This window comes from Gekko japonicus, unplaced genomic scaffold, assembly GCF_001447785.1.
Source record: "Gekko japonicus isolate JY-2015 unplaced genomic scaffold, Gekko_japonicus_V1.1 scaffold1810, whole genome shotgun sequence".
In the NCBI taxonomy this organism is placed as follows: Eukaryota; Metazoa; Chordata; class Lepidosauria; order Squamata; family Gekkonidae; genus Gekko; species Gekko japonicus.
The window spans coordinates 350082-360374 of record NW_015171556.1 but is presented as its reverse complement, the minus strand read 5'-3'; the positions used below and the strand labels follow the sequence as shown (position 1 = coordinate 360374).

Genomic DNA, 10293 nt, shown 5'->3' with positions numbered 1-10293 from the left:
GGGGATACATTCTATACATTTTTGAACCTGCACATGATCTTTTTCCTGGGAGCATCTTTGGGGGGGGGCATAACTCAGACCCCCTAAGTCCAATCTGCACATAACTTGGAGGGAATGTAGTGGACCATCAAGGGGAGGTCTTTTGTGTGTTTGATGCCTCTAGCTTGCACAGGGTCTGTTCTATATATTCCTGAACCTGCACCTGTAATTTCTGCCATTTCTCCAGAAAACACTTTCCTGAGTGCACCTTTGGGGGGCAGTAACTTGGACATCATAAATCTAATCTTCACCAAACTTGGTGGGCAGGTAGAGAAGACTCAGCTGGATAGTTTGGTGTGTCTAGCACACTGGGGAGGGGCTGTTCTACCACATCACAAACCTCACAAACCAGAGCAGGTTGTTTAGCCCAAAAAGGTTTGTAATGGTCTGTGGTTCATGAACAGGGCATGCCACGAACCATGAATCAAACTGCATTTTCCCAGCTCATACCCATCCCTATTCCTGTAGTCTGGGGATCATTTGTAATTCTGGGAGATCTTCAGACCCCAACTGGAGGCTTGCAACACTAAAAAAAAAAATCAGCTGCCATGATTCATCCATCCCATGTAAGAACCATGGAGAGTAAGGAGTCCTAATGTCTTCCCAGTTTTGGTTGTGGGCAATATTTCCCACCCAAATATATATCAGTTTACTCTTTGCTCTGTTGCTTTCTCCCAGGATAGTGAATGCTAGTTTATGCACAAGTCTAATATTTTTCCCATTAGTGAACAATGCTTTACTGACAACTTCCCGTACATTTAAAAAAAAAGAACACAGCAGACAAATAAAATGGGATTCATTAAAATGGTATTAAAATTAATTAGAAGCTAATAAAATTGTAAAATTTTCTTGAAGGTCTTTTGGGGCCCCATTCAAAATAATTGGCCTTAAAAGCAATCAGGTGGGGTAAGAAACAAAGAAAACATGGAATCAAAGAGAAAGAGAGTATATGCCAGGCAGCGTCTTTGACTATCACCATATGTTCTTCTTCTAACTTTCCCAGTGTTCTTAGTGCAGATTGGAGGTACTGCTGAGAGAATTCACAAGGAGGGCTGATCACCCCAGCAGCCTGTTTCTGTTTCAAGTAAGAGACCAGATTCCTGAGAAGCCATCTTTACAAGCCAGGCTCCACCACAGGGAGGATCCCTTCGGCGCCTGCCCCTCCTTGGGCAGCCTGGGTAGCCAGCAGTACAGCATAGCTGTTAGGGCTTCCTTCCTTGATACGTTGAGTTACTTCATCCAGCTTGGCTGTGTTAGCTTTCCACCAGACAAGTGGTCTTTCAGAAGTCCATTGATGACTCCCAAGTCCCCTTCAAATATATGCATAGATGCAAGGAAGCAGCTATTTATCAGGACAAGTAGCCCATTCCAGGCAAGCTGCAATGTGTGGGCATGATCTGACAAGCTTTTTAAATTTTTTGTTTCAGATTTTGACTCTTCACGAGTCTTTGATTCAGACTCACCAGTTCAATGAATGTGTTCGCTGTCCCTGTTTTTAGGCCGAGCAGGATCAGATGCTTCACGATGTGGCTTCTCCTCTGATGCATGCCAGTTGTTCTGAAGAGAGTCATTCTGTTCTTTCTCTGCAGCAGACTCTGTTCTGTGATTCTCCTTTTGAACCCTATCTGGGCTGCGATCTGAATCTGGCCCACCAGCCTTTGTCCTGCCTCTGTCTTCATAAGGGGAATGGGCAGTCCTCCCATGGTCATTGGAAATGGCTACGGTGTTTACACCTTTCCCCCCAAGGCTTGAGCACACTGTGGTCACTATTACTGCCCCAATGTTCTCTGCTATGGCTGTGTGCAGACCGGCTATAGGTCTCGAAATTATTTCTGTGCTCAGCATTTTTCACAGAACTGGCCCAATCTGCCTCTAGAAAGCCCCTTCCCTGTCTGAGTAGAGGAGATGAGGAAGAGTCCTGTCTCTGACCCTTAAGTCTTGCTCTAGACTCCTGTTTCTGCTGTAGCCTTCAGGAAGCAATTCATAGTGTACAGGCAGTGGCCCAGATTGGTATCGCTGAAGATATTTTGCCTCCTCTGCTTTGGCAAAGTCCACTCGAAGCCTTCTATCTGGCCCAACCAAAAGAAAACCCTTCATCTGTCCACAGGCAGCCTGGGCAGCATCCAAACTCTCATACTGAATATAGGCAAAACTGTCCCCCTTCACATAGTCAATAGTCCTAAAGCTACCAAAGCTGTCAAATTCCCGGGCGAGGGCAGCAAGGGAAATACTAAGACCAAGGCCACCCACCCAGAGTCGGATAGTGGGGTTAACTTTCCCATAGCCAGTTTCGATAGGGCTCCTGCCAACAACCCAACCAGACATGGCAACTTTAGCCTGATGTGCCATGTCCAAGTTTTGGAACTTAAGAAAAGCATAGGCTTCACCTTGGCCCTCTCCAGGGCACGATCACCACTTCCTCAATCATGCCATATTTTTCAAAAGCAGGTCTCAGTTCCACTTCAGAAACATTGTGGTCTAGATTACCAATGAAGAGATTCCAGGTGACTCTCTGATCATCCTCAGGCATTAGATCCTCCTCAACTACTATGGGGTAGCCATAGGGCAGCCGCGTTCATCATATAACCCGTAGTAATCCAACACCCTCTCCCGCTCACACAAGTCTAAATATGACAAACATTCCTGTCTTCTTGTTTTGGCTTTGAATTCTCCTATGGATTCATGAGGACAGAAAGAACAAAGAGACTGGGCACATGGCATTTGTTTGTGATTCCTTCTATCTGCCCAAAGACTGACAGCATATTCTAGGTGAAAAGTACTGGGTTCGCCACATAGAGGACTTGGACGATGACATGTGGTTGCACACGTTTATTGTACTTAACACAAGACTAACTGTAACGGCCCGATAGGGCCAACTATATACATATCCACCCAGCACCCCCTATTCCCATTGGAGGGTCCCACCAAGTGGCTATTGGTTGGGGCTGGGGGAAACCAGGATCCAAAGTTTCCTTTGTTCCAGGAGCCAAGCTCCTGCATGTGCCGCAGACCCCTGGTGGTGGTCCACATACATAACACCCCTCCCCCCATAGCTCAGACTCTTCCTATGTAACATAGTCTTATAAGTAAGCGGGGGGCCGACACTCCCGTAGGGAATGTCTGGGGGGGCGGCACTGGTTCCCCAACCCCCGGTTCCGGCTGGCTAGCTGGGCCCAGGGGTTGTTGGGCCAGTTGTGATGTCGGCTGTTGGGCTGGTGGCTCGATTGCTTCTGGGAGAGTTCTGCTCGGCATGGCCTCCTCGCTGGTCTGGGTGTTGGCTGGGATGTCGGGTTCCTGAACTGCTGATCCCGCTCCGGTCGTCAACTGGGGGGGCTCTCGGTTCCAGGAGTTGTCGCCTTCGTAGTTGGTCGATGTGTCTCTGCAGAAGTCGACTGTCATATGTTGACACCTCGTAGGAGACTGGTCCCTTGACCCCGGTGACTCGGCCCGCAATCGAGGGGGGCCCGGTCCTGTAGTTCCGGAGGAATACCGGGTCCCCTGGGAAGAACCCTCTCAGAGCCTCTCGTTGTTCGATCAACCTCCTTGAGTCCGGTGCCAGGTCGGGGTGCAGTCTGTCTAGCAGCGTGGCTGGGCGCCGGCCCATCAACAACTCGGTGGGGCTGTGGCCGGTGACGGGGTTAGGAGTCGTCCTATGGGTCAGGAGGAAACGGGCTAGGCGGAACTCCCAGTCTCCCTCTGAAATCCGGCTAAGGGCTTCCTTCGTGGTACGCACCATGCGCTCTGCCTGGCCATTGGTAGTGGGGTGGAAGGGTGCTGAGCAGATGTGCCTGATCAGGTTTCTCTGGAGGAACTCCTGGAACTCCACAGACGTGAAGGCTGTCCCGTTGTCTGAGACTATTGTGTCCGGCAGGCCATGCGTGGTGAAGATCCGGCGTAGGAATCTGATTACTGCCTTTGTGGAGGTGGTCGACATGGGACTGACCTCCAGCCACTTGGAGTAGGAGTCAACCGTCACTAAGAATAGTAGTCCCTGGAACGGTCCAGCGAAATCGATATGTAGTCGGGACCATGGTTTGCGGGTTGATTCCCATGACTGTGTTGGCGTGCTTGGCGGGTTGGGCCAAACTTCCTGGTAGGTTTGGCACCTCCAGACCCAGAACTCTATTTTGGCATTGATCCCCAGCCACCACACATAGCTCCAGGCCAGGGCCTTCATCCTTACAATGCCGGGGTGTGCCTCGTGGAGAGCCGCTAGGACCCTCTGTCTCAGGGCACTAGGGACCACGACATGGTCTCCCCACAGGAGGCAACCTTTCAGTGCCAATAGCTCATCCTTATGGGTGGTGAAGGCTGAGAACTCAGCCCCCAGGGAGGACGTAGACCAACCCCTCACCACCCAGCCCAAGACACAGGAGATGAGGGGGTCGAGGTTCGACTTGGCCGCGATGTCAGCAGCATGCAGAGGGGGCTCTGGGAGTTCCTCAACTATCAGGACCCCCATTGCAGGAGTGGGGTTGGCGTCTACGATGGGCAGTGGCAGCCTGCTCAGTGCGTCGGCATGGCCCATCGCCTTGCCCAGGCGGTGTTCCAGGTGGTACTGGTATTCAGCCAGGAACAGCGCCCACCTGAGCACCCGGGGAGACAAGACTTGGGGCGTTTGCTTGTCGGCAGCCAAGAGGCCTAAGAGGGGCTTATGGTCCGTAACAATCGTGAAGGGGTGGCCGTAAACAAAGTTGTGGAATTTTTCACCCCCACTACAATTGCCAACCCCTACCGGTTGATTTGCGCATAGTTACACTCCGCGGCCATTAAAGTTCGTGAGTAGTAGGCCACAGGAACCTTGCGGCCATCAGGAAGGCCGAGCACAGAGCTGACGCTGTAAGGAGAGGCGTCGCAAGCAAGGACAACCGGGAGGGATTTGTCAACATGGGCAAGTACATCGTTAGAAATTAAAAGCGCCTTCACCCCTCTGAACACTGCCGCCTCCCTCGTGCCCTGTGACCAAGTGGCCGACTTATCCAGCAGCCGGTGAAGGGGCTCTGCAACTGCAGCCTTGTGTGGCAAAAAGACGTGGTAAAAGTTTATTAGTCCCAAGAACGCCTGTAGTTCCGCTTTGCATGTGGGGGCGGGAGCCTCCACGATGGCCTTCACCTTGTTCTTCACCGGATGAAGGCCGGTAGCATGTACCCTGAACCCCAGAAACTCCACCTCCGAAACCCCGAGGAGGCACTTCTCCCGTTTCACTTTGAGGCCAGCTGAGTTAAAGCGTTGCAGGATGGCGCAGAGGCAGGAGGCAAAGTCGTTGAGGGATGCTGCGGCAATCAAGACGTCGAAAAACGGCATCACTTCAGGAATCCCTTTTAACAAGGAGTCCATTAGTTGTTGAAAAATCCTTGGGGCTACACTCACGCCAAATTGTAGCCTTTTTACCTTAAAGGCCCCGCTGTGGGTGACTATGGTCTGCGCCGTGGCTGTGGCCTCATCGACCGGCAGCTGTTGATAACCTTGCGCCAGGTCTAGTTTCCCGAAAATCTTAGCTCCCGCTAGCGAGGCCAGAACATGACTAACGACCGGGACCGGGTATGAGTGGTCATGGAGGGCCTTATTGATTGTGCATTTGTAGTCCGCACAGATGCGGACTTCACTGTTTGGCTTGAGGGGGGTCACGATGGGCGTTTCGCCACCAAGCGGTCCAGCTCTGCATCAATTTTAGGCCGTATGGCGAGTGGAGCTGTACGGAACCGCATATGAATAGGAGCCACCAGGGGGGTCTAACTGTAAGGAGACTGGGGGGCCCTTGTAGCAATGTAAAGCCCCATCGAAAACAGCCGGGAACTCCCCACAAATCTCCGAAAAATCCCGCAGACCATATTTAAGTACTCCCCCGACCCCCACCATGATGCCGAGCGGCGCAAACCAGGCCCGGCCCAGCGGACTGTCCAGATTTCCCTCCACCACTATCAGCTCCAACAGTCCCTCAAACCCCTGGAACTGTACCCGGAACGTCCCCACCCCCCTGATTGGAACGGGGTTCTTTTGGAAGTCCACCAAACTCAAATGGGAGGGTCGTAAGCGGGGTCCCCCCTCAGGGCATGCTATTGTGGCCCAGCCCTTGGGGGGAGGATCAGAACACCACCACTGAGAATCAGCATTCTAATCATGCCCCCTCCTGCTCTCTCACCTCCCTCTTCCCACCCAGGAAGTCTCTTGCTGTGTTTATTTATTTATTGCACTTATATCCCACCCTATCCCATGATGGGCTCAGAGAGGCTTACTACAGAAATAAAATACAGTGAACATATAATTATAAACCAGTTAAATAAAACAGGAGGGCAGCTAAGAAACATAACATTACTCCAGAGCAGACCAATATGCTTCCTGTTAGACATTAGCAAGATAGTAGGCATCTGTAGGCCTACTATGGGCAGGGGAGGCTGAGATGGTGGAAACATCCACCACCTCAACCAAAGGCCTGGAGGAACAGCTCCATTTTGCAGGCCCTGCAGTATTGTAGCAACTCCCACAGAGCTCTGATCTCAATTGGGAGAGCATTCTACCAGGTAGGGGCCAGGGCAGAGAAGGCCCTGGCTCCTGTTGTTGCTAAGCGGACGTCTTTCAGTCCAGGGACTACCAGTAGATGTTGTTCTGCGGAGTCCAGACTCTTTGGTGCATATGTGGGGAGAGACAGTCCCAAAGGTATGCTGGTCCCAGACCGCTTGCTATATTCTTACTGTATTAGTAATATTCTGTATTAGTAGCATCGTCCTCAACAACAGGCAATACTTTGAATGTCTTCTATCTAATAACTATAAGGAGAAACTTAATCTTATATTTATGCCTTAAGGAATATTTCAAGCAACTATTTATTATTGTAATGATTTGTAGTTATCACTTGTTAACCTAGTACTCATTACCCATACCAATGCTTACAAGTATTTTTCACTGTATACCTGTGTGAGACATGTTGAATTCATGTTTAATGTAATTTATTATTCAAATATATTAATAGTGGTTGTAAAAGACCAGGAATATGGCTATAGCTATGGCTAAAAATGGGTCAGTTTATACAAAAGATTTCACTTTTCCCCAACACTCTGTAATTGCTCCTGATAATTAACAAAATATTTAACCACCACCACAGAAAAAGACACTTAAGGGAATGCATATATAGATCAAAAAGAAAACAAAAAAAGCTGGCAGCCCAGGCTTATTCTGTAATATCTCACTAGGCACAATCAGGTTGCAAAAATCACTTCTCACCAAATGTGTGTGCTGTATCAGCTAATCAATTCAGAACTGCCGCCTTACGATGTATTTCTGAACCAGTTTTTGAAAGTGCATTATTAGATCTCCTTTGGGTATAGACCTATTATATGAGAGAGAGACAGAAAGAGAGAGAGAGAGAGAGAGAGAGAGAGAGAGAGAGAGAGAGAGAGAGAGAGAGAGAGAGATCTTATAAAAGACCTAACATAATTTTGGTGAGCAAAAAGCAAACAAACCTACTCTGCCCTAAAAGAGTACTAGAAAGACATTTCAATACCTTGCATATGTAATACTGAACTATAAATATCAAAATCTAACCTTGGAAATAGACTGGGTCTGCGCTGGCGGACATGCGTCCTTTCTCCGACATCGATAATGTGGAGATCCTCAGTCATCCCCTGGGCACGGATCGTTCTCCCTCTTTTTTAAAAAAAAAATAAAGGAAAAAAGAAAAAAAAGAAATAGACTGTGTCTGGAAACTCAAGAAAACTAATTTCCTGCCCAATATCACTACAGGAGTTGCCTGAAATAACCTGAAGGAAAATTTTAGAGGCCCCAGCTGCATTCAGATAACATAAACAAACCACAGTTTGTACAAAATGGAAATAAACTTGAAATAGCCAGGCTGGCTTGTTCTGTCTACTCTTTTCCCATGCTACACCAAGATTGAATACTTGCTGATTAGGCTGTGATCAAATGAGCTGTTTGATCTCATGTTGTCACTGTTACTCTGCGGATTTAAACTGCACATTTAAACAGCATTGTCAGCATCCCGTTCACCAGTCATCATTCCCCCCCCCCCATCTCGCCCCACTCTGATTGCTAGTTGTTCAACACCTGGGAAAGTCTGATCTTACAGATGTAGCTGGTTTCACCCCGCATTTCCAGATGTCTGAACTCTTTGTTGTGATCTCAAGCTGTTTGGGAAGTATGAACCGTCCCTTCCATTTTCACTCCCTTTTTTGGTCAGTTAGTGATGTGTGCATCATCAGAATGTTGTGCCAGGGTTGTGAAAAACCACTTGTGTGTTTATTTTTCTCTCTCTTGAACAGAAGCTGTTCAAAACTGGTTTTCTCAAAAAAAATTCCAAAGAAAGACACCAAGAGACACCAGCAAGCTTTCAGCTTTCCTCTGAGGCTAGAAGGAGGGGGGACGGCAGGCTGAGAATCCTCCTTTGTCTTTTTTTCATGCCTGTTTCTCTGCCTACAGCTTTACAGCAAAAGGGGTGGAGAAGGGGTTGATTGAAAAGATGGTTTTTTTCCAGAAAGAGGTAGGGAGGCAGTCTGAGAAGGATCCTCTTTTTTATGTGCGTGACTCCAGCTTTGTACCAAGCTTTTAAATAAAAACACCAGGACACAGGATGAGGCTTCTTTTATTCTCTCTCCCCAGCTTTGAAACGCTGAGTTTTTCAAAAGCACAGTTTCAAAACACTTCCTGTAGAGCACACAAAAGTAGAGCCACTTTACCCATATGGCACTACATATCCTAGCAGGCTCCTGCAGCAATCCCATTGGCCACTAGCCGCCGCCATCTTGCCAGGAGTTTGAAGGCATGTCCTTAGGGAGGCAAGGCTACAGCTGTCACTTTGGAATCCTTGTTTGATTTCTGGTGGAGAACTATGGTTGTTTGGGAACTCCTGAAATCACAGTATTTGGCAGAGGGATTTCTGACCTGTCAAAAAGGAGCGGTGCTTTGAATACACGCTTATGCACATGCATGAAAAACGAATGAAAAAAGGTTGCTGCCCGACTGCAGCAATGGTCAACCACAGGGTGAGTGTGCGGTGAAGTGGGTAAAGGGTAGATGTTTGGACAAAATTTTCTGGCACAAAGCAATATTGATAAAATTAGAAGCTCAGCTAAACCTTGCTAAGCCTGTCATCTGACCACAGCCTTCATAAGTCTTTGGTTTCACTTCCACATTTTGAAACTTTAACAAACAAGGTTTGTTTTTTGCCCACAAACCAGGATTTTTTATGGTTTAATCCTTTTCCTAATTCTAAACAATGGCTTAGTCCTGGTTTGTGGGCAAGGAACAATCCCCAGTTTGTTAAAGTGTCCATATTTGGATGCCATGACAAACTGTGGATATTGCAAAGAACTCCAGAATCAGGAACTATTCAACCTCAGGATGGTATAAGAGATGAGAGGGAGGGAAAGAATCCACTATCCCACAGATTTCACATCATGAAAAAAAATTGATTCTGGCATTTGAATACAGCCTGCCTTTTTATCAACTATATTTTAAGAATTTTAATCACACTTTTTTCACCAGAAGTATTTGAGGACACTTGCAGAGAATTAAAACAAACAAAATTAAAAGTACTTGAAGGGCTGTCACATACAGGATGGTGCTGGGTTGTTTTCTGTTGCCCCAGAAGGTTGGACCAGAACCAACGGGTTGAAATTAAATCAAAAGAGTTTTTGGCTAAACATTAGGAAGAGCTTCCTGACAGAGTGGTTCCTCAGTGGAACAGGCTTCCTCTGGAGGTGGTGGGCTTTCCTCCTTGGAGGTTTTCAGACAGAGGCTAGATGGCCATCTGACAGCAATGCGGATTTTGTGAACTAAGTCAGATCATGAGAGGGAGGGCAGGAAGGGTTGCCTCAGTGCTTAGTTTTTGTGGCCCTTTCTTACATGCCCAGTGAAATGCTGATTGCCACTTTGAGGCAAGGAAGCAATTTTCTCCAGGCCACTTTGGCCAGAGATACTGGAGTTTTTTTGCCATCTTCTGGGCATGGAGCAGGGGTCACTGGGGGTGTGCAGGGGGGTGGATTAGATGACCCTGGAGGAGGTCCCAACTTTATGATTCTATTATTCTAAACCAATAATCACATATTAAAATTACACTAAAATAATTAACAGAAACCCTGGGTACATCTTTAGTAGGCCATCTTTCCTATTAAATGTAATGCACAAAGCTGTTATTCTCCAGATTTGCTATGTAAATCAGGACATTCCTAGGCAATGATTGACACTCCTTACAAAAAGAGGCTTGGGGTATCAGATGTCTGCCCCAGTAAGCAAAAAGAA

At 47.8% G+C, this 10293-nt stretch overlaps 1 pseudogene; it reads right to left on the bottom strand.

The window, feature by feature from the left end:
• Positions 1-859: 859 nt before the first annotated feature.
• On the bottom strand, positions 860-2569 carry LOC107117576 (annotated as a pseudogene).
• Positions 2570-10293: the final 7724 nt, after the last annotated feature.